General features: G+C 43.9%; 1 pseudogene; it reads left to right on the plus strand.

Annotated features, from left to right (window-relative positions):
- The first annotated feature begins 9,911 nt into the window (after positions 1 to 9,911).
- Positions 9,912 to 24,496, plus strand: part of LOC123992710 — a 101,412-nt pseudogene continuing 86,827 nt past the window's right edge.

Genomic DNA, 24,496 nt, shown 5'->3' on the forward strand with positions numbered 1-24,496 from the left:
TACACTCTAATCTGATGAGTCACAGTCACATCTGTGTTGGTCTGTAATTACATTTAGAGATAACCTTGGCGCACTACACCCACACCTTCCTTTTTCAAGTTAATTTGGTGTTAGTGGGAGAAAGAGGGAGAAGAGAAGATGCTGAGAGGGGATAAGAAGGATGTGTGGCGAGAGGGAAAGAGAGAAGAAAAAGTGATGAAGTAAGAGGGGGATCAAAATCATTCCTAAGGTTCACTGGTTTAGGTGATTATTATAGACCTACATTACTCTTCCATGCAGTCTCCATCACTCCCCTCCAGCCTCTAGATGTCCCTTCCTATTGAATGTGTCCCATTAGAGTATTGTCCCTCAGAGGGAGAACAGACCAGAGTGCTGGGAATCACTCATTCAGACTAAAGTGGTGACAGCTGACAGGGTCCTGCAGAGACTCGGTCTACATCCCAAATGGCACCCTATTCTCTACATAGTGCACCACCAGGGCCCTGAATCAAATCCATTTTATAAATGTAAATGGCATGTTATAGAGGAGTCCAGACACTTTTTTGGCAATTTCACAATACTTTTCAGTGTGTGAGCATGCGTGTTTGGAGCGAGAAAGCACACGCATCCTTCACGTGGAAAAGTATCGCTGAAGTCCATGTGTACATTTCCCCCTTCTGATGACCAGGTGGCGAATCGCATCTCTGCATGTCTGGCAGACATATCAGTGTGGATGACGGATCACCACCTCAAGCTGAACTTCGGCAAGTCGGAGCTGCTCTTCCTCCCGGGGAAGGACTGCCCGTAGAACCTTGGCGTGATCCTGGACAACACCCTGTCGTTCTCAACTAACATCAAGGCGGTGGCCCGTTCCTGTAGGTTCATGCTCTACAACATCCGCAGAGTACGACCCTGCCTCACACAGGAAGCGGCGCAGGTCCTAATCCAGGCACTTGTCATCTCCCGTCTGGATTACTGCAACTCGCTGTTGGCTGGGCTCCCTGCCTGTGCCATTAAACCCCTACAACTCATCCAGAACGCCGCAGCCCGTCTAGTGTTCAACCTTCCCAAGCTCTCTCACGTCACCCCGCTCCTCCGCTCTCTCCACTGGCTTCCAGTTGAAGCTCGCATCCGCTACAAGACCATGGTGCTTGCCTACGGAGCTGTGAGGGGAACGGCACCTCAGTACCTCCAGGCTCTGATCAGGCCCTACACCCAAATAAGGGCACTGCGTTCATCCACCTCTGGCCTGCTCGCCTCCCTACCACTGAGGAAGTACAGTTCCCGCTCAGCCCAGTTCCCGCTCCCCCCCCCCCCTTAAAAGATTTAGATGCACTATTGTAAAGTGGCTGTTCCACTGGATGTCATAAGGTGAATGCACCAATTTGTAAGTCGCTCTGGATAAGAGCGTCTGCTAAATGACTTAAATGTAAATGTAAAATGTACAAGATCAAAATAACTGCATCACTATACTGAGAATGTTGCCATTTCAAAAATGACGTATTTGTTTTTGTTGTTGTAGCCTTTGTTATCTGTGTCTTGGCACTGCAGAACAAGCCTGAGGAAGTCTATCACTGGTAAGTTTCCCAAAACCAAGTGAAATCACCCCAAAAGTGTATATGGACTCTTCTATAACATACTATTTACATTTACAAAAATAGATATTTGACAAATAAAAGCTCATTTGTACTTTAAGATCTTGGGGAGGTAGAGAGGACAGAGTCAGCTACATTTGGGAGAGAGTTGACAATGTTCTATGTGGTAGACATTGGGCTTGTCTGAAATTGTTTGATTTCTTACACTATCTGTCCAAATAAAATAAAATGTTATTTGTCACATATGCCGAATACAACCGGTGTAGTCTTAACCGTGAAATGCTTACTTATGAGCCTTTTCCCAACAATGCGGATCAAAAATGAGTTCAAAAATAAGAAAAAAAAGTGTTAAAAATGTCTACGGATATAACAGTAATGAGGCTATATACAAGGAGTACCAGTACCGAGTCAATGTGCAGGGGTATGAGTTAGTTGAGGTAATTGAGGTAAAATGTAAATGTAGGTAGGGATAAAAGTGACTAGGCAATCAGGATAGATAATAAACAGAGTAGCAGCAGCGTATGTGAAGAGTGTGAAAGTGTGAGTGTGTGTGGCGTCAATATACATGTGTGTGTGTGTGTGTGTGTGTGTGTGTGTGTGTGTGTGTGTGTGTGTGTGTGTGTGTGTGTGTGTGTGTGTGTGTGTGTGTGTGTGTGTGTGTGTGTGTGTGTGTGTGTGTGTGTGTGTGTGTGTGTGTGTGTGTGTGTGTGTGTGTGTGTGTGTGTGTGTGTGTTAAGTGTGCGCATGTGTGCATGTTGGAGTGTCAGTGTAGTATGTGTGAGTGTCTGGGTAGAGTCCAGTGAGTGTGCATAGAGCCGGTGCAAGAGAGTCAGTGCAAATAAAAAGGGTGTCAATGCAAATAGTCAGAGTAGTCATTTCATTAACTGTTCAGCAGTCTTATGGCTCAAGGGTAGAAGCTGTTCAGGAGCCTTTTGGTTGCAGAGTTGGTACTCCGGTACCGCTTGCCTTGTGGTGGAGGAGAGAACAGTCTATGACTTGGATGGCTGGAGTCTGACCATTTGTATGGCCTACCTCTGATATCGCCTGATATAGTTGAAAATTACACCCTTGGCTTTGACGCAGGAGGGCAGCCATGTATGTGCTCTATTCATTTGAGAATTGGTATTCATTTGAGTATTCCAATGCTTTATATTGTGTGGGGATTAGGCTGTAACTTGCTTAAATATGTAGCAACCAACTACTGTACTGTAGCTGATGTACAGCTGCCATTTTAAGCTTGTGTGCTTGCTACACATTGCCAATTTCAGTGGTGAGATGTCATTCACCAGTTTAAAACTGATTAAGCAACCAAGATTATAGCTACATTGGAAATTACTGTAAGTAATATAGAGCACATACACACTGAGACAAACCCTCCTCACTCTTCTGCCTTAAACATATTGGCTGTGCCATGTTGTGGCTTCCAGGAAGGAGTCTTTTCCTGGCACCCATTTGCTGTCCAACTGCATCAAAGCCAAAGGCACAATTTTCAACTTCAAACATAACAGAGACACATTGAAGATTGAGAACAGAAAAGTGCAAAACATGCATGTAAGGAGAAAGTAAACTCAAGTCTGGTAGCCAGATAAGTTTATGCTTTAGCCAAGTACTTAGTCATGTACAGTAAGTCATGACAGTGAACACACATCAGTGGAGTTGGCTGGTTCAAGTTCAAACAGATGGATACCAGGTCATGAAAACATAGGATTACAAGGAGCAGAGTACCCATTCACAAAAGTATTTCATGCTACTGTAAACAACCAGATATTATGAGCTCAGATCTTTTTGCCTTATTGGGCATAGATTGGATTAACAGACAGGTGTCCCTCCCTTGGCCCCATGAGTATGGCCTATACAAACCCATCCCTGGCAGTTTGGAGAACTCTCCCGCCATGCACATCCCCACTCAGGTCAAGATATGTATGGGAAATGTGACTGTACGCAATTGGGAGAGGTTGTTTAATTCCCAACTCAAGCTGCCCTTGTAGGAATCACGTGTGGCTGGGGGAGGATTTGCATGCATTGGTGCCCTTGTGGGTTGGCACTTTCACTATGACAGATGAAATCTAGATGCAGAAAGCCAGAACATGTAATCTCTGCATGGCTAGTAGCATGGCAAACCCACTGTCTAAAATGTATGCCACTAACCACACTAGCCTATGTTAGGCTTCTGATAAACATCTATTGACACCCCATGTTAAAGTTGGTGGATTGTAGGACAACAAATGATATGATCTTAACACAAATGTGTACGCTTTCGAGCCATCGGCATACAGTAGGCTTTCCATAGATTTACTGTGTTTTAAGAACTACATAACTAATGACAATATCTTCACATTAAAATAATGGCACTTAAAATGACATCACACGAGCCTAGGTAATAACATGGTAATATAATGGTAACAAGTTATAGTAAAATTGTCAACAACCTATTGCAGTAATGATGCTCTAAATAAGAGATACATAATAGGGGATTGTATCAACTTAATTTCATCCTAATCTAAAATAAATCATCACACTGCTGCTGTCTGTCTGTCTGTCTGTCTGTCTGTCTGTCTGTCTGTCTGTCTGTCTGTCTGTCTGTCTGTCTGTCTGTCTGTCTGTCTGTCTGTCTGTCTGTCTGTCTGTCTGTCTGTCTGTCTGTCTGTCTGTCTGTCTGTCTGTCTGTCTGTCTGTCTGTCTGTCTGTCTGTCTGTCTGTCTGTCTGTCTGTCTGTCTCCTACTGCCTCATAAAGCTGGGCTAATACCATTATGCTATGTTGGTGTCACCGTGGAAACAGACCCTGTACAGTACTTATCAGGATTTATAATCCCAGAGGGTCATGAGATGTTCTGGTCAGGAAAAGGCGGTGTCAGCACTCTTGCAACTTCAGGCAGGCAGGCAGGCAGGCAGGCAGGCAGGCAGGCAGGCAGGCAGGCAGGCAGGCAGGCAGGCAGGCAGGCAGGTAGGCAGGCAGGCAGGCAGGCAAGCAGGTAGGGAGGGAGGCAGAGAGGCAGAGAGAGAGGGAGAGAGAGAGAGAGAGAGAGAGAGAGAGAGAGAGAGAGAGAGAGAGAGAGAGAGAGAGAGAGAGAGAGAGATGACCTTGTGCTAGGTTTGCCATGCAGCAGTCAGAGAAAGAGAGGGAGCACTATTGCACCTCACCTATGCCAGTAATTGGGTCAATGTGGGAGACAGAGGACAACTCCACCCTCCTAATGGCTTTGTCATCCAGGACCAGGTCAATGGGCATATCAATTTAAAATAAAAAACATACTTTCCTGCTGGTTTGGCAGGAAAACGCAGCATGTAAAGTGTTGGTCCCATGTTTCATGAGCTAAAATAAAAGATCCCAGAAATGTTCCATAGGCACAAGACGCTTATTTCTCTTAGAATTTGTTCACATCTTGTCACGCCCTGATGTGTTTCACCTGTTTTTGTGCTTGTCTCCACCCCCCTCCAGGTGTCGCCCATCTTTCTCACTCGGGTATTTATACCTGTGTTTTCTGTCTGTGCCAGTTCATCTTGTTTGTTCAAGTCAACCAGCGTTTTCTCAGCTCTTGTTTTTCCCAAGTCTCTCTTTTTCTCGTCCTCCTGGTTTAGACCCTTGCCTGTCCTGACTCTGAGCCCGATTGCCTGACCACTCTGCCTGCCGTCCTGTACCTTTTCCTCTACTCTGGATTACCAACCTCTGCCTGACCTGACCCTGGGCCTGCCTGCCGTCCTGTACCTTGGCCCCACTACTCTGGATTACTGACCTCTGCCTGACCTGACCCTGGGCCTGCCTGCCGTCCTGTACCTTGGCCCCACTACTCTGGATTACCGACCTCTGCCTGACCTGACCCTGGGCCTGCCTGCCGTCCTGTACCTTGGCCCCACTACTCTGGATTATCGACCCCTGCCTGCCTTTATCTGTCATTTGCCTGCCCCTGTTGTTACAATAAACATTGTTCCTTCAGGTCTTACCTGAAACCTGATACATCTCTGTTACTGAGAATTTATCCTTTGTCAAGATAATACATCCACCTGACAGGTGTGGCATATCAAGAAGCTGATTAAACAGCATGATCATTACACAGGTGGACTTGTGCTGGGGACAATAAAAGGCCACTTGAAAATGTGCAGTTTAGTCACACAACACAATGCCACAAATGTCTCAAGTTTTGAGGGAGCGTGCAATTGACATGCTGATTGCAGAGCTGTTGCCTGAAAATGTAATGTAATTTCTCTACCATAAGTCCAACGTCATTTTAGAGAATTTGGCAGTACATGCAACCAGCCTTACAACTGCTGACCATGTGTAACCACGCCAGCCCAGGACCTCCACATCTGGCTTCTTCACCTGCTGGATTATCTGGAACCAGCCCCCTGGACAGCTGATGAAACTGTGGGTTTGCATAACTGAAGTATTTCTACACAAACTGAAGTATTTCTACACAAAGATGAGCTTCCCTTAGAAACCATCTAAGGGAAGCTCATCTGCATGCTCGTCGTCTTCACCATGGCCTTGACGTAACAGCAGTTTGGCGTCGTAACCGACTACAGTGTGCAAATGCTCACCATCCCATGGCCACTGGCATGCTGGAGAAGTGTGCTCTTCATGGTTGAATCCCAGTTTCAACTGTACCGGGCAGATGGCAGATAGTGAATATGGCATCATGTGGGTGAGCGGTTTTCTGATGTCAACATTGTGAACATGGTGGCGATGTGGTCATCCTGTCTGGGTTGGCGCTCCCCCTTGGGTTGTGCCATGGCGGAGATCTTTGTGGGCTATACTCAGCCTTGTCTCAGGATGGTAAATTGGTGGTTGAAGATATCCCTCTAGTGGTGTGGTGGCTGTGCTTTGGCAAAGTGGGTGGGGTTATATCCTTCCTGTTTGGCCCTGTCCGGGGGTGTCCTCGGATGGGGCCACAGTGTCTCCTGACCCCTCCTGTCTCAGCCTCCAGTATTTATGCTGCAGTAGTTTATGTGTCGGGGGGCTAGGGTCAGTTTGTTATATCTGGAGTACTTCTCCTGTCCTATTCGGTGTCCTGTGTGAATCTAAGTGTGCGTTCTCTAATTCTCTCCTTCTCTCTTTCTTTCTCTCTCTCTGAGGACCTGAGCCCTAGGACCATGCCCCAGGACTACCTGACATGATGACTCCTTGCTGTCCCCAGTCCACCTGGCCGTGCTGCTGCTCCAGTTTCAACTGTTCTGCCTTATTATTATTCGACCATGCTGGTCATTTATGAACATTTGAACATCTTGGCCATGTTCTGTTATAATCTCCACCCGGCACATGCAGAAGAGGACTGGCCACCCCACATATGCTCTCTCTAATTCTCTCTTTCTTTCTCTCTCTCGGAGGACCTGAGCCCTAGGACCATGCCCCAGGACTACCTGACATGATGACTCCTTGCTGTCCCCAGTCCACCTGGCCGTGCTGCTGCTCCAGTTTCAACTGTTCTGCCTTATTATTATTCGACCATGCTGGTCATTTATGAACATTTGAACATCTTGGCCATGTTCTGTTATAATCTCCACCCGGCACAGCCAGAAGGGGACTGGCCACCCCACATAGTCTGGTTCCTCTCTAGGTTTCTTCCTAGGTTTTGGCCTTTCTAGGGAGTTTTTCCTAGCCACCGTGCTTCTACACCTGCATTGCTTGCTGTTTGGGGTTTTAGGCTGGGTTTCTGTACAGCACTTTGAGATATCAGCTGATGTACGAAGGGCCATATAAATACATTTGATTTGATGGGGTTATGGTATGGGCAGGCATAAGCTACAGACAATGAACATAATTGCATTTTATTGATGGCATATTTGAATGCACAGAGATACCGTGACGAGATCCTGAGGCCCATTGTCGTCTCATTCACGCGCTGCCATCAATTCATGTTTCAGCATGATAATGCAATGCCCCATGTTGCAAGGATCTGTACACAATTTCTGGAAGCTGAAAATTTCCCAGCTCTTCCATGGCCTGCATACTCACCAAACATGTTACCACCAATTGAGCATTTTTGGGATGTTCTGGATCGACGTCAACGACAGTGTGTTCCAGTTCCCGCCAATATCCAGCAACTTCACACAGCCATTGAAGAGGAGTGGGACAAGATTCTACAAGCTACAAACAACAGCCTGATCAACTCTATGCAAAGGAGATGTGTCACGCAAATGGTGGTCACACCAGATACTGACTGGTTTTCTGATCCACGCCCTACCTTTTTTTAAGGTATCTGTGACCAACAGATGCATATCTGCGTTCCTAGTCATGTGAAATCCATAGATTAGGGCCTAATGAGTTTATTTCAATTGACGGATTTCCTCATATGAACTGTAAATTGTTGCATGTTGGGTTTATATTTTTGTTCAGTGCAATTTCACGAGTTGCCATGGAAAAGGTGTTTGCCATTTTACAAATGGACCCAAATGTAATTTTTGTCACAGATGTCAGATGATCTCTTAGAAAATGTACGTACACAAGAATTCCTAGGATTTATATTTCAACACTTGATGTCATCACTTTGTCCATCCCAAAACTCTGTTTCCTCTTGTGCAAAGGCACTTTCTCCTAATCAAGAGTTACAAAATGAAATGCCTCATTGACCATTCTTTTTTTTCTTTTTTTACTGTGTTACCCAAAGCTTCCAACATAGTCAAATGTGGAATCCATCCAGTCGTGAAAGAATGTGGAATGTTGTTAGCATAGAAATGTGTTTGGTATGGGCACTTTAGATTCACCAGTTCACCACCCATTCAGGGCATAGACCTCTATTACAATACTGCTGTTCCTCCAGGTGTTGTTTCATATTGTCCCGTGATTCACAGTTCTCTATTGTGTGGTTAAATGTTTGCCAGATTAATCACTTTTAATTGGATCTGTTTACCATATTGTAGCCACATCTCTCTACAAAGCCTGGAAAATGTCCCTGTTACTGCCTTTCTAAACTCCTGAATGGTTTATACTATGGTTGGTGGTATTTTATACATTTTTATTTAACCTTTATTTAATTAACTAGGCAAGTCAGTTAATATTTACAATGACGGCCTACCCCAGCCAAACCCTAACCCGGACGATGCTGGGCCAATTGTGCGCCGCCCTATGGGACTCCCAATCACGGCTGGTTGTGATACAGCCTGGAATCGCACCAGGGTCTGTAGCTGATGCCACTAGCACTGAGATGCAGTGCCATACCACTGCGCCAAACGGGAGCCCTAGGATGCAGTCCAATCAACATTAGTCTTAATTTTGACCCTAAAATGCTATTTATTTATCAGATAGAGTATATATCTGTCCTTCATTTTGGGGAACAGTCAGTGAAAAAATTGGGTTGTGTGTCATGATAAGTAGCAGCTGAAAATTTTGAAGCCAGACTTGCTGAATTGCTATCATTTAACTGAGGAATGTGCATGTGCAGCATTAGGCCTACCATTCACTGGAATAAGATGGAGTAAGTACCTGAAAGATACAGAAAACCACATAAACTGCTTTTATCCATATATGGAGAGGAACATAACACCATTTTGCATTGATGGAGGAGTACATTAGATGATTTTCCCGATGGAAATAAAAAACATTTAAATCATTCTGATTTTTATATGTTATGTGCAGTGTTTGGAAAAAGTGACTCTTAATACCTCTACATTTTCACTGAATGGAGATGTAAAATGAGCGTGCGGATACGGTTCCAACGATATGCCATGTGTAGCTAGGCTACAGCTGGATTGGGAGCATCAGCAGACAAGGCAGCCTCCTCGAAGAAATAGAGGGGAAAACAATGTTTGCATCTGTCGCCACACCCAACACATTAGCCGAGGTTGTAGTATCAGAAAGGGAACGTTTTAACCCGGTGATAAAGACAAGACCACAGCTAGAGGCTGTGAATGAGCGACAGACAGAGGAGGGACTGAGGAACGGCACAGACATCATTGCTCTTGCGCATCACCAGCATACTGTAGCTCGCAGCATGAATATATATGCCAACATTGATATGAAGAATGAGTGCATGTTCAAAGGTTCTCAATATACTGGTCAGCATTGAACAATTATGGTGCCACGTGTTAAGGGACACTTCAAGACAGGCATTTAAAGATGCGGACTCGGCTCTCTGTCAATGCGCATGATACTGCGGTTCTACTACTACGGCACGCTCCAACTCACCTTGAATTGGTACGCGTCTGTCCTCCTGTCATTCGATAGTAAGGGGCGGAATAATAGCCAATACACGCCCCAAATCCTCTATCAGCAACCAATCCAATGATAGAAGAGGCGGACCTAGTGGCTAAATTCTCACAAAGATTTCACTATGCACTCGTAAAACAGCTCGGTCTACTACAATCGCCGCGGTGCAGGTGCTCTGTCTCTTCGAGGGAGGATGCGGACGGAAGGACGGGGGAGGGAAGGGATGAAGGGAATCGCCGATAGGAAAGTGCATAGAATATGAATAAAAGGGCGTCGATAAGAGCGCGCGCGGTGCAAGGTCGAATATGACAGATTCGTTGAACGGGGCACTTTGCGTTGTAATAGCTGGTCGGCAATAGTACTATGATTTGGTATGTGGCCACTTTGATAGCAAGTGTATTCAGCACCAGAGAAACGGCCGCTCAAGGTGAGTTGAAGTGCAATATATTTTGTGTCGCCCATAACATATAATTTTGAGCGACTGCATGTGGGTTTGCTGCTGGCCTTTGCATAGCATGCTCATTCTAAATTGGTAGATAAACGCAATAACTGTTTTTCATTGATATAAATGGCTGCATTTTCTCTAGTCGCGTGAAAGTTCTGTCTTGGTTTATTCGTATTTTTAAATATTTTAGGGAAAATATTAGCCTACTCCTTATCATGCAATTATCATGTAATATAGCCTAAAGAGTAAAAACTCATATTTGAAAGGACAAATAAGTGATACATAATATTGCATAATTCTGTGTAAAATAATTCCTTCATTATTTGAGCAGAAAAATACTACAAGCATATTTCTCTCTCTACTGTAAGTACATATTGCTATGGTCAGTGATAGTAGCCTATACAGTCAGGACGTGTTTCAGATGTGTCAGATAAAAGGCAAAAAACACTAAATGAAACACGTTTTTCTTCTGATATTTGCTTTCGAAGAAAATCTGTCATGATCAGTAGAGGTGTCAGCAGTCTCAAATGTGATCATTTTACAAAAAGGGGTGTGACTGCTTCACTAGTTTCCAGCATGGGAAAGTACCTCCTCAATGCAGCAATACTGTCACATGACATTGGAACTTGTCTGTGCATAAATGTATTTATTTAATTTGACTTTAGATTTGTGTGTATTGTTGAGTATTGTTAGATATTACTGCACTGTTGGAACTAGGAACACAAGCATTTTGCTACATCCGCAATAACATTTGCTAAATATGTGTATGCGACCAATAACATTTGATTTTGATTTTGTCTGTTTAAATTGTATTTCAGATGGTATGTAACTGCTGTGTGATGTGTCAGTAACTGACAGTTGTGACTGATGCAGTGCCCATTAGAGATGTTTATCAAATGGTCTGGAATGGCGCAATGAACTGTTTAATAATTACAATATACATTATGCAAGTTTGCTCACATTTTCATGAAACTACTGTGTTGACCCATGGACTGACTTAACCTTGCTCTTCCAATAGTGTCCAGATGGGGGAGTCTTTCTCGAGTCGTAATATGATGATGACTGAGCTCAATGACCCCTCATCCTCTGTCTAAAGTTACTTTGCTTTCTGTTTTATTTGACAATTAGGATTTGTGAGGGCCAGGGGTTCGTTTTTCTAAATGAAACATAATTAGATATTAGTTAGCTAAAACATACATTATTATTTCCTTTATGCTGTTTATTTGATCATTCATACCTGTATTGGTCTTTTATTTGATTGTATTTTACCTTTATTTAACTAGGCAAGTCAGTTAAGAACAAATTCTTATTTTCAATGACGGCCTAGGAACAGTGGGTTAACTGCCTGTTCAGGGGCAGAACGACAGATTTTGTACCTTGTCAGCTCGGGGATTTAAACTTGCAACCTTTCGGTTACTAATCCAATGGTCTAACCACTAGGCTACCCTGCCGCCCCTCATATAGTAGTCACATTCAGTCACTGCCAGTTCCAACCTTGAGATATGTATTACCTAGGTATTACCAGTGGTCTATACAATGTTGTTGTTTTGTCTTTTTAATCCCACCATTCATGTTGGTTATTGTTAGGATTTATTTTTCCATAAAAAAAAAACGTTTTAGAAAACTGTCAACCCGCTGAAATGTGATTACACAAATCTGAAAACTGCCTATGCAAATTTTAGGTTAAACAGCATATGTGGAAATAAATCAATTCCATTGGTATACTTTCTAAGACTGTCTGCATCATTTGGCTGTTGCGTTTTCTATCTCTGTGTTAGGCATGTTGGTAGATGAGATCAAATGTCAGAGTAGAGGGTATTGTCCCTAGCAGGGTTGGGGTCAATTCCATTTCAAACCAATCAATTCAGAAAATTAATTCAGAAGCAAAAATCATTGTTGTAAACTATGGGCATGAATTCAATTTGAATTTATCTCCTGAATTGACATGGGCATGACCCCATTCCCAGTCCCTGGCAATATGTGTTTCATCCTACTGTACCATGACTGCCTTCCTGTTCTCTGAGCGCCGATGACGTGGATGTTGATTAAGGCAGGACCCGCACCTCTCTGATTGAGAGGGGTTGAATTAAATGTGGAAGACACATTTCAGTTGAATGCATTCAGTTCTACAAGTGACTAGTTATCCCCTTTCCCTTTCATTTTCTATGCCTGAGAGGATACAGGCAGTCTAGTCTAGGCAATCTAGTCTCTCTTCTCTCTCTCTCTCTCTCTCTCTCTCTCTCTCTCTCTCTCTCTCTCTCTCTCTCTCTCTCTCTCTCTCTCTCTCTCTCTCTCTCTCTCTCTCTCTCTCTCTCTCTCTCTCTCTCTCTCTCTCTCTCTCTCTCTCTCTCTCTCTCTCTCTCTCTCATTCATTCAATCGTTCTCTGTTATCATTCACTCACCTATAGTGCCCATTCACCAACAAATACCTCACTCACTTCACTCACTCCCTCAGTCACGCACTCACTCACTTTCACTCAGACATACAACCTATACCCTCACTCATTCACTGTCAGGCATATGCTCTATTTACTCTCCCAATCATGGGAGTAAAGCTTGTAAACCCAGCCTAGAGAAAGCCCTGTGCTCAAGCTGTGGAAGGCATACTTCTGCCAGCACAGCACTGGGCATGTGCCAGCTCTTTCTGCTGCAACCACTCCTCTCGCCTCGGCCAGTACGCTCCCAGTGGAATCTCCATGCAAACAAAGCCTGGAGCATTCTGGGAAAGCCAGAGTGAGGAACGGGCCTGGTTGAAGCCCCCAGTTCTCTCTCTGGTTGACTACTCACACTTCTGACAAACTAGTGTAACCATACAAAACAAAGGCTGGCTCTCCCTCCCAGTTTGATGAAAATGAAGATAATGCTAGTAGTGTATCTGCCACAGCAACTCACAGAAATGTACAGCAATCAGGAATGTATTGCTTATTCAATCACTCATAGTTTCTGGCTGTACTGTACTGTAGATTCCATCACTCACACTTGTTCTTGAGGGCTGTGCAATTTATTTGATTTATCGATGTAGAATTAACATTATTTTCAATAACCAACTGTAATTAGAAAAGCCATATGAAAGCGCTAATAAGCATGCTTCTTGATGCAATTAATTTACAACACTATATGGTTATAATGGCTGAAGAATCTACTACTTATTTAAAAAAGGAAGGAAGTTGAGTCTGTGTGTGTGTGACTCGATCCGTGTTAGCATGGGGAAATGTCAGTGACTTACAACCCCTGGCTGGCACAGGGCAGGGCAGGCGCCACCCTCCTTATATCCTGATTTCCTGTAATGTGCACCTCTGGCAGTGCCCCACAGTGTTGAATTGGCCTTTGGGCCTCTGGCACGCACGCCTGGCCTGTTTCACACCCCCTCTCTGTGCCCAGTGCCCAGGCAGGAGCAGGTGTCAGCTCATTGTCGACTGAGGGCTGGGGCCTGTCCTTAATTGGGCTGCGCTTGTCTTAGGGGGACGTGCAGCTACAGAGGGCCAGAGAGTGGAGGGGATAGAGACTGACTAGGCTGGGCTGGCTCACAACACTGGCTTGTCAGGACAGAGATGTGTTTTAAAGGTATATGACACCCAGGTCTCTGTCTGTCAGCTGAATGCCACTGGTGTTTCAGAGAAAGCAGGCAGCTAGCCTGCGGTGGCCTGGCCTCTTATCTGTGTTATGTAGTAGTGGGCAGCCTGTGTAGGAGGTAGTGTTCATGAGGCTGCTTTTCATGTAGGAGAGTGTGCTGTGCTCACAAGCATATGTTGTGTGTAGAAGGATGGGCCACTAGCTCGCATTGAGTAGAAGGAATAGGATTACTAATCTGCATTCTATGTTCCCTGTCGTGCAAGGTTGCCTTCTCCACACAATGATTCCTGCTTAGGGTTGCAAAATTCCCAGAACTTTCAATAAATTCCCTGATTTTCCAGAAATCCTGGTTGGAGAATTCCGGATTTCCTGCCTATTCCCTCCTGATTCTGGGAATCCTCTAACCTGGTTTTCGGTAATACCAGGGAATTTATTAAATGTTTTTTTCCTTTGTTGTCATCACTTTTACTTATAGATGTTATCAGTACTCAGTTAGAGATTTTGGAAAGGTTGATAAGTAACCTACTTGACATACAAGTAACTGCCAAAATAATGGAAATACTTGAGTACATGAGGGATACAAAGTATATTGAAAGGACATGCTTCCACACAGGTGTGGTTCCTTAGTTAATTCAGAAATTAACATCCCATCATGCTTTGGGTCATGTATAAAAATGCTGGGCAGGCCATTATTTTGGCTACCATGGCTATGCCCCATAGGATGACAATGCCCCCATCCACAGGGCATGAGTGGTAACTGAATGGTTTGAAGAGCAAAAAAAAAGTAAACCAAATGCCATTGCCATCTCAGTCACCAGATCTCAACTAGAGGTGGACTGATTATGATTTTTCAATGCCGATACCGATTATTGGAAGACAAAAAAAGCTGATACAGATTAATCGGACGATTTTTAAAATGTATATATTTTTATATATATACAGTGGGGCAAAAAAGTATTTAGTCAGCCACCAATTGTGCAAGTTCTCCCACTTAAAAAGATGAGAGAGGCCTGTAATTTTCATCATAGATACACTTCAACTTTGACAGTAGTAGGTTCATGCTCTACAACATCCGCAGAGTACGACCCTGCCTCACACAGGAAGCGGCGCAGGTCCTAATCCAGGCACTTGTCATCTCCCGTCTGGATTACTGCAACTCGCTGTTGGCTGGGCTCCCTGCCTGTGCCATTAAACCCCTACAACTCATCCAGAACGCCGCAGCCCGTCTAGTGTTCAACCTTCCCAAGTTCTCTCACGTCACCCCGCTCCTCCGCTCTCTCCACTGGCTTCCAGTTGAAGCTCGCATCCGCTACAAGACCATGGTGCTTGCCTACGGAGCTGTGAGGGGAACGGCACCTCAGTACCTCCAGGCTCTGATCAGGCCCTACACCCAAATAAGGGCACTGCGTTCATCCACCTCTGGCCTGCTCGCCTCCCTACCACTGAGGAAGTACAGTTCCCGCTCAGCTCAGTCAAAACTGTTCGCTGCTCTGGCTCCCCAATGGTGGAACAAACTCCCTCACGACGCCAGGACAGCGGAGTCAATCACCACCTTCCGGAGACACCTGAAACCCCACCTCTTTAAGGAATACCTAGGATAGGATAAAGTAATCCTTCTCACCCCCCTCCCCCCTTAAAATATTTAGATGCACTATTGTAAAGTGGTTGTTCCACTGGATGTCATAAGGTGAATGCACCAATTTGTAAGTCGCTCTGGATAAGAGCGTCTGCTAAATGACTTAAATGTAAATGTAATGTAAATGACAGACAAAATGAGAAAAAAAATCCAGAAAATCACATTGTAGAATTTTTTATGCATTTATTAGCAAATTTATGGTGGAAAATAAGTATTTGGTCACCTACAAACAAGCAAGATTTCTGGCTCTCACAGACCTGTAACTTCTTCTTCCATTCAAAGTGGCTAGTTATACATGTATTACATAAGGATGCAGTCGATGATATAGAGTACAGTATATACGTATGCATATGAGATGAATAATGTAGGGTAAGTAACATTATATAAGGTAGCATTGTTTAAAGTGGCTAGTGATATATTTACATCATTTCCAATCAATTCCCATTATTAAAGTGGCTGGAGTTGAGTCAGTGTCAGTGTCAGTGTGTTGGCAGCAGCCACTCAATGTTATTGGTGGCTGTTTAACAGTCTGATGGCCTTGAGATAGAAGCTGTTTTTCAGTCTCTCGGTCCCAGCTTTGATGCACCTGTACTGATCTCGCCTTCTGGATGATAGCGGGGTGAACAGGCAGTGGCTCGGGTGGTTGATGTCCTTGATGATCTTTATGGCCTTCCTGTAACATCGGGTGGTGGGGTGTCCTGGAGAGCAGGTAGTTTGCCCCCGGTGATGCGTTGTGCAGACCTCACTACCCTTTGGAGAGCCTTACGGTTGTGGGCGGAGCAGTTGCTGTACCAGGCGGTGATACAGCCCGCCAGGATGCTCTCGATTGTGCATCTGTAGAAGTTTGTGAGTGCTTTTGGTGACAAGCCAAATTTCTTCAGCCTCCTGCGCCTGCTGCGCTGCTGCGCCTTCTTCACGATGCTGTCTGTGTGAGTGGACCAATTCAGTTTGTCTGTGATGTGTATGCCGAGGAACTTAAAACTTGCTACCCTCTCCACTACTGTTCCATCGATGTGGATAGGGGGGTGTTCCCTCTGCTGTTTCCTGAAGTCCACAATCATCTCCTTAGTTTTGTTGACGTTGAGTGTGAGGTTATTTTCCTGACACCACACTCCGAGGGCCCTCGCTTCCTCCCTGTAGGCCGTCTCGTCGTTGTTGGTAATCAAGCCTACCACTGTTGTGTCGTCCACAAACTTGATGATTGAGTTGGAGGTGTGCGTGGCCATGCAGTCGTGGGTGAACAGGGAGTACAGGAGAGGGCTCAGAACGCACCCTTGTGGGGCCCCAGTGTTGAGGATCAGCGGGGTGGAGATGTTGTTGCCTACCCTCACCACCTGGGGGCGGCCCGTCAGGAAGTCCAGTACCCAGTTGCACAGGGCGGGGTCGAGATCCAGGGTCTCGAGCTTGATGACGAGCTTGGAGGGTACTATGGTGTTGAATGCCGAGCTGTAGTCGATGAACAGCATTCTCACATAGGTATTCCTCTTGTCCATATGGGTTAGGGCAGTGTGCAGTGTGGTTGAGATTGCATCGTCTGTGGACCTATTTGGGCGGTAAGCAAATTGGAGTGGGTCTAGGGTGTCAGGTAGGGTGGAGGTGATATGGTCCTTGACTAGTCTCTCAAAGCACTTCATGATGACGGAAGTGAGTGCTACGGGGCGGTAGTCGTTTAGCTCAGTTACCTTAGCTTTCTTGGGAACAGGAACAATGGTGGCCCTCTTGAAGCATGTGGGAACAGCAGACTGGTATAGGGATTGATTGAATATGTCCGTAAACACACAGGCCAGCTGGTCTGCGCATGCTCTGAGGGCGTGGCTGGGGATGCCGTCTGGGCCTGCAGCCTTGCGAGGGTTAACACGTTTAAATGTCTTACTCACCTCAGCTGCAGTGAAGGAGAGTCCACATGTTTTCGTTGCAGGCCGTGTCAGTGGCACTGTATTGTCCTCAAAGCGGGCAAAAAAGTTATTTAGTCTGCCTGGGTGCAAGACATCCTGGTCCGTGACTGGGCTGGGTTTCTTCTTGTAGTCCGTGATTGACTGTAGACCCTGCCACATGCCTCTTGTGTCTGAGCCGTTGAATTGAGATTCTACTTTGTCTCTGTACTGACGCTTAGCTTGTTTGATAGCCTTGCGGAGGGAATAGCTGCACTGTTTGTATTCGGTCATGTTACCAGTCACCTTGCCCTGATTAAAAGCAGTGGTTCGCGCTTTCAGTTTCACGCGAATGCTACCATCCATCCACGGTTTCTGGTTAGGGAATGTTTTAATCGTTGCTATGGGAACGACATCTTCAACGCACGTTCTAATCAAATCAAATCAAATCAAAATGTGCGAGTTCTAATGAACTCGCACACCGAATCAGCGTATTCGGTGTGCATCCGCAGAATTTTCCCTCCCTCATGATGCCATCTATTTTGTAAAGTGCACCAGTCCCTCCTGCAGCAAAGCACCGCCACAATATGATGCTGCCACCCCCATGCTTCACGGTTGGGATGGTGTTCTTCGGCTTGCAAGCCTCCCCCTTTTTCCTCCAAACATAAAGATGGTCATTATGGCCAAACAGTGTTATTTTTGTTTCATCAGACCAAAATACATTTCTCAAAAAGTACTATATTTGTTCCCATGTGCAGTAGCAAACCGTAGTCTGGCTTTTTATGACGGTTTTGGAGCAGTGGCTTTTTCCTTGCAGAGCGACCTTTCAGGTTATATTGATATTGGACTCCTTTTTACTGTGGATATAGATCATTTTGTACCTGTTTCCTCCAGCATCTTCACAAGGTCCTTTGCTGTTGTTCTGGGATTGATTTGCACTTTTCGCACCAATGTACATTCATCTCTAGGAGACAGAACACGTCTCCTTTGTGAGCGGTATGATGGCTGCTTGGTCCGATGGTGTTTATACTTGCGTGCTATTGTTTGTACAGATGAAAGTGGTACCTTCAGGTGTTTGGAAATTGCTCCCAAGGATGAACCAGACTTGTTTGAGTTTATTTTATATTTACAGGGACAGTGTACATTAATCAACGTTTCAGTAAAAGTGCCGGTTTTAGCCAGCCGGCAGGTTATTAAAAACAATTACAATATAGACAATCATTGAGCAGTGAGCACACACAGAGCAACATAGGACAAGCAAGACATAGCATACAGACAGAGCAACATAGAACAAAAAGCAGCAAGACAAAATTCATAAAAGCAACAAAGTGTTTCCACACCTCACAAGCTACAGACAACAGACAACATGGAAAGCGGCAATACACAGCTAGGGATTACGTTCACAAATCTGATTGACCTTTAGCCATGTCTTCATACATTTTGTGAAAGTGTGATAGATGGTGCAGTTATTTGTGTCTGATGGCAGTGTATTCCAGACATGGGAAACTCTCACAGAGAAAGCGGATTTACTAAAGGTGCTTTCCCTTAAGGGAACTATACAGTCACCTCTCATGGCAGACCTTGTGGATCTGCTGCCATATGTTTGGGTTTTCTGTTTAAGAGAAATACTGAGTGGAGGGGGAACCAGACCATTTAGGATCTTGAATACAAGACATGCGTCGGTGTATTGCACAATATTTTCCCAACTCAGGAGCTCATGCTTTCTGAGGATGTAACAGTGATGATGGCTATTGGGCTTCCTATCAAGCACAGTGAGAGCCTGTTTCTATAGAGACTGAATAGGTTTTAATGTTGTACAGCAAGCTTGGGCCCAACTAGTCAAGCAGTATGTTAAGTGGGGGAGTATCATAGATTTGAAGTACAGTTTTGCTACCTCTGTAGTCAAACAATTTCGTATAAATCGGAAATTAGCTAGGTTGAATTTGGTTATCTGAATGACCTTTTTCGCATGCTTTTTAAAAGAGAGGTTGGAATCAAGTATGATGCCAAGGTACTTAAAATCAGATACCACCTGGAACTTCTCCCCTGACACATAGACATCTGGTTCAGTAGCATCTGTTGCCCTCTTTGTGAAGAACATGCAAACAGTTTTTTTCACATTGAGATGCAAACACGAGTCACTGAGCCACTTTGTAACCTGGACCATTACAGTAGTGAGTTCTTGTGCAGCTTGTTGTTTGCTCTTTGCATGCACTTATATCACTGTATTATCTGCATACATTTGAACTTCAGACCCAGTACAGACAGAAGGCAGATCATTAATGTACAGGCTGAACAGGAGGGGCCCCAGTATTGACCCTTGGGGCACACCCACATCATATCTAAGATTGGGCGACAACTCATTGTCATTCTGACACTGAGTTCTGCCTTCAAGGTATGATTTCATCAATCTCAAGGCACCAGGGGAAAAGTTGAACTTGGACAATTTTGTGATGAGAATCTCATGGTTAACAGTATCAAAGCCTTCCTTAGGTCCAGAAACACAGCCCCAACAATGCCCCCTTTGTCCATCTTGGACTTCACATTTTCCAGAAGAAAGCAGTTGGCCGTTTCTGTGGAGTGTTGAGGTGGGCAATCAGTTGTTCTGCACACACTTTTCAACAACCTTTGACACCACAGGTAGTATACTAATAGGCCTGTAGTTACTCACGTCAGCAGGGTTGCCAATTTAAAGATGGCCGTTATTATGGCCGACTTCCATACCCTTGTATGTGTTGGTGACCTTAGTAATGGGGCCCTTAGTAATGGGGCCAATGAGTGACTCTGTAGTTTTTAAGAAAGGTAGAGTCCAGCCCAAACACATATTTGGCTTTAGAGTTCTTTAGTGAGCTAATCACCTTGTTCACCTTTGACTCAGAAAACTCCCTTATGAAGACAGGTTGAGTGTCATTCACTAGCACTGAGCCCAAGAAACAACTGGAGGGTTTCTGTGTCAGTACCCTGACAGAGTTAATAAAGTAGGAATTGAAGGTGACCTTATATGTGCCATTTAGCAGACACTTTTATCCAAAGCGACTTACAGTCATGTGTGCATACATTCTACGTATGGGTGGTCCCGGGGATCGAACCCACTACCCTGGCGTTACAAGCGCCATGCTCTACCAACTGAGCTACAGAAGGACCTTGTTGAGGTCCACAGTTGTTTTCTGAAGTATTGGCAAAATTATTTTGATTTTCCCATGATGTCAAGCAAAGAGGCACTGAGTTTGAAGGTATGCCTTGAAATACATTCACAGGTCCACTTCCAATTGACTCAAATGATGCCAATTAGTCTATCAGAAGCTTCTAAAGCCATGACATAATTTTCTGGAATTTTCCAAGCTGTTTAAAGGCACAGTCAACTTAGTGTATGTACACTTCTGACCCACTGGAATTGTGATACAGTGAATTTATAAGTGAAATCATCTGTTTGTAAACTATGTTGGAAAAATTACTTGTGTCATGCACAAAGTAGATGTGCCAACCGGCTTGCCAAAACTATAGTTTGTTAACAAGACATTTGTGGAGGGGTTGAAAATGAGTTTTAATGACTCCAACCTAAGTGTTTGTAAACTTCCAACTTCAACTGTATGTTGGTATGTGTTTACGTATTCTGTATTCTTAGTTAGATAGTAAATAAATATTTAAGCCAATTTTTGTATCACTGATTCATCACTTAGGTTAGGGTTCGTGCAGACATCCAAGGATTATGCAACGTTCAGAATGAGACTGATGAGATAATAATTAATAATTGACAGTTAATGATGTAAGAGATATTTAGATAATCTTTAGAGTAAACCCTGTTAAGGAAGTAGAGAATTCAGGCAGCTTTTCGCAGCTTTTTGTTAAAAATCGCACAACATTTCAGCGCCCTGCTATTCATGCCAGGAATATAGTATATGCATATGATTAGTATGTGTGGATAGAAAACACTCAGACGTTTCCAAAACTGTTTAAATCACGGCTGTGGCTTTAACAGAACGTGCGTTTCATCGAAAAGTGCAGGGAAATCTGTTTACTGAAAATTGAAAAATATATCCTTCCGCGACTTCAAGGAATTGTTCAAAGTGAACCGAATTAAATAGGGCCGAGGTTACACTGCCTACAGGTTCCACACGTTGTCTAGAGTCTTGTCATTTGATTCGCAATTGATTCTTGGTCTAACCGGTTCAAGGGAACTCCTTCCCTCCGGTCTCTGACCGGATGTTTTGATCGAGCTCTCTCCGGACAAGTTTTATACACGGACAGCAAAAGAAATTACATCGCCTCCTGATGAATTTTATCGCTTATTAACGTGTACTAATACCTAAAGTTGCATTAGAACAGTATTTCGAAGTGTTTTATGAAAGTTTATCGTCGACTTTTTGAATTTAAAAAAATGACGTTACGTTATGAAACGCTATTTTTTTCCGTTTATCACACAGTATTCTTAGATCGATATCTAGGCTATATATGGACCGATTTAATCGAAAAAAGACCCTAAATGATGTTTATGGGACATCTAGGAGTGCCAAGAAAGAAGCTCGTCAAAGGTAATGAATGTTTTATATTTTATTTCAGCGTTTTGGTTTGCGACGGCTAACGCAAAATCTGTCGTGTTAGGTGACGTTGCAGTATTTTGAGGGTGCATGGTATCAGATAATAGCTTCTCATGCTTTCGCCGAAAAGCATTTTACAAATCTGACTTGGTGGATAGATTCACAACGAGTGTAGCTTTAATTCAGTATATTGTATGTCAATTTTAATGAAAGTTTGATTTTTATCAAAAACTATACGTGGCGCACTTGAAATTTCCACTGATTTCCACTGATTGATGTTCCCACAGCGGGAGCACTTCCCTAACAAGTTTTAAGCCGGGAGATAGTATCTCTGTAAACAACTGTTCCCGTGGTGCCCCAAATTCCTAAAGAGTTCATTGTTACATGATTAATTTAGTCAAGTAATACTGAAATGTAGTAGGTAATTATTTGATTTATTAAATAGCAGTCACAGCAACACACACACACACACACACACACACACACACACACACACACACACACACACACACACACACACACACACACACACACACACACACACACACACACACACACACACACACACACACACACACACACACACACACACACACACACACACACACACACACACTGTGCTCTGATGTGACCGTCAGCACATGCAGGCTGTCATTCAATTACCACCCTGTCAGTGGCCCATCCAGCCCAGTCACTGCACATCCTTGAGATTCCTTCTCTAGTCTATATTATTCCATTACATCCTGGACATTGTGTGTTCTGTCCAGCTTAATCTGTGCTCATATCCTAGTACTCATGGTATTGCATCACATACATACACCAGAACACTGTCTGTGCTGGTGCTGAAGTGCTTGTAGTGTCATATTCACCTTAGCTCAATGCCCGATTTCATATCGCTCTCAAAAAAAGTTGTCCACCAAAAGTAAAAAAGTAAAAAAGTTGTCCACCAAACTATTTAATTTTTCATAGAACATTCGTGTACAATACACGATTTTCTTCATAACAAATTCAAATTTGTTGTGGCCAACATTAGCTATGTTAGCTAGGTGACTAATGTTAGCGAGGCTAAGGGTTAAAGTTAGGATTAGGGGTTAATTAAGGTTAGGGTCAAATGAAATCAAATTGTATTTGTATTTGCTACATGTTACATGCTCCAAATACAATGAAATGCTTACTTGCAAGCCCTTAATCTACAATGCTTACGAAGTTAAGACAACAAATTAAAGTAAGTGTTAAGTAAAAAATAGAAAATAAAAGTAGCAAATAATTAAACAGCAGCAGTAAAATAACAAGGTGACCAGATTTCTGTAATGAAAACCGGGGACATTTCCAGTTCGGCTGTCAATATATAATTAAAATATCCAATGTCATTATCTATGAAATAAAAAAGGGGAACAATTCCGGTTTCATGTAGTTAGTCTAACAGGCACACTGTGATACAGAGAAAACAACTATATTACAGAAACACTATAGACAAGACAGAACTGGCCGATCTGAACAGCCATTCAGTGGTCCTGGAAGAATAAGAGCAGAAGAGAACATGAGCAAAATGGAAAAAACAGACAATAGTATACGTGAAATACTTAACAACATAATAAAGAAATAAGACGATGATGAGATTGGTAACTACATAATATACTTATACCAACCTAATCTGTATATTTCTCAGAATAATGTATCTTCTTCAGGATTGATCTGTTTTTGGCCAGCTTCTCCATTAACTCCTGGCAGGGGAGGTTGAATTTTGTCTTCACAATAAGCATGGACTTGTTGGTAGAAATAGTGAACCTATTTCTTCTGTCCATATATCATTCATTTGGGAGAACACTCTCTCGACCGGTGCATTACTTCCAGGTATTCACATGACAACATACACTAATCTAGACAGGAGGTGTGTGTGGGATGTCGTTCTCTTTTAAGTGGTTAACCACTGTGCTCCATCTCTGACTAAGCGGTGTCTCAGATGTTTTCCATTCTTCAAGCGATCCCCCCTTTAGGAACTCTTGCAGGCCAGTAACCTCGTCAAACAATGCATCCCCATTGATTGTCACATTGGGGCATTTTTCCTGCAGTGTGCCTGCTGCCTTCTGGATCTCTTCTCTGCCTTTTTAAAAGGAGACAATGTAAATATTTTAGACTATCTTTGTGCTTTCCCCATGCTTGCAAGTAGTTCACAGCCGTAGTGAAGAATGATTGGGATCTTTTGAGAAATCTCTCTTTAGACATGGCTCCATTTCCCTCTAGCTCTCTCAGAAGTCCTCTGACCAAAACTGGAATGAAGTTGTCATCACGTCTTGCAGTCAATTTTGCCTCAATGTTTCTCAGAATTGCAGCTGACTCCACAACACAGTGGTCCTGGCCTCCAAACATCTTGATCGTGTCACTGAATATGGTCAAGTTTCCATGGACAAAGTCCAGCCAAAGTTCAGTCAGTGGATCTTCGAACATTGTTCACAGGACAACAGGGCCTTTGTCTTCAGAAAGAAAAAAGGATTTCAATGGCACATACCTTTTCAGCACTCTTTCTAGTGGGAGGGGTACGGTCCGGAAGAGAGGTGCTGGGTTCCGTTGGCTGATGTATTGGACCCTGAACTGCTGCGAGAATTCCACCGTTGCCGGCCGGATCGCCCTGCTCCTCGCCCTCCGGAATCTTACACCAACTATGGAGTCAGCAGGAGCAGTTACCCCAGTCAGAGGAGTCGAGGAGCACATCCGGGA

The sequence above is a fragment of the Oncorhynchus gorbuscha genome, linkage group LG13 (assembly GCF_021184085.1).
Source record: "Oncorhynchus gorbuscha isolate QuinsamMale2020 ecotype Even-year linkage group LG13, OgorEven_v1.0, whole genome shotgun sequence".
Taxonomy (NCBI): domain Eukaryota; kingdom Metazoa; phylum Chordata; class Actinopteri; order Salmoniformes; family Salmonidae; genus Oncorhynchus; species Oncorhynchus gorbuscha.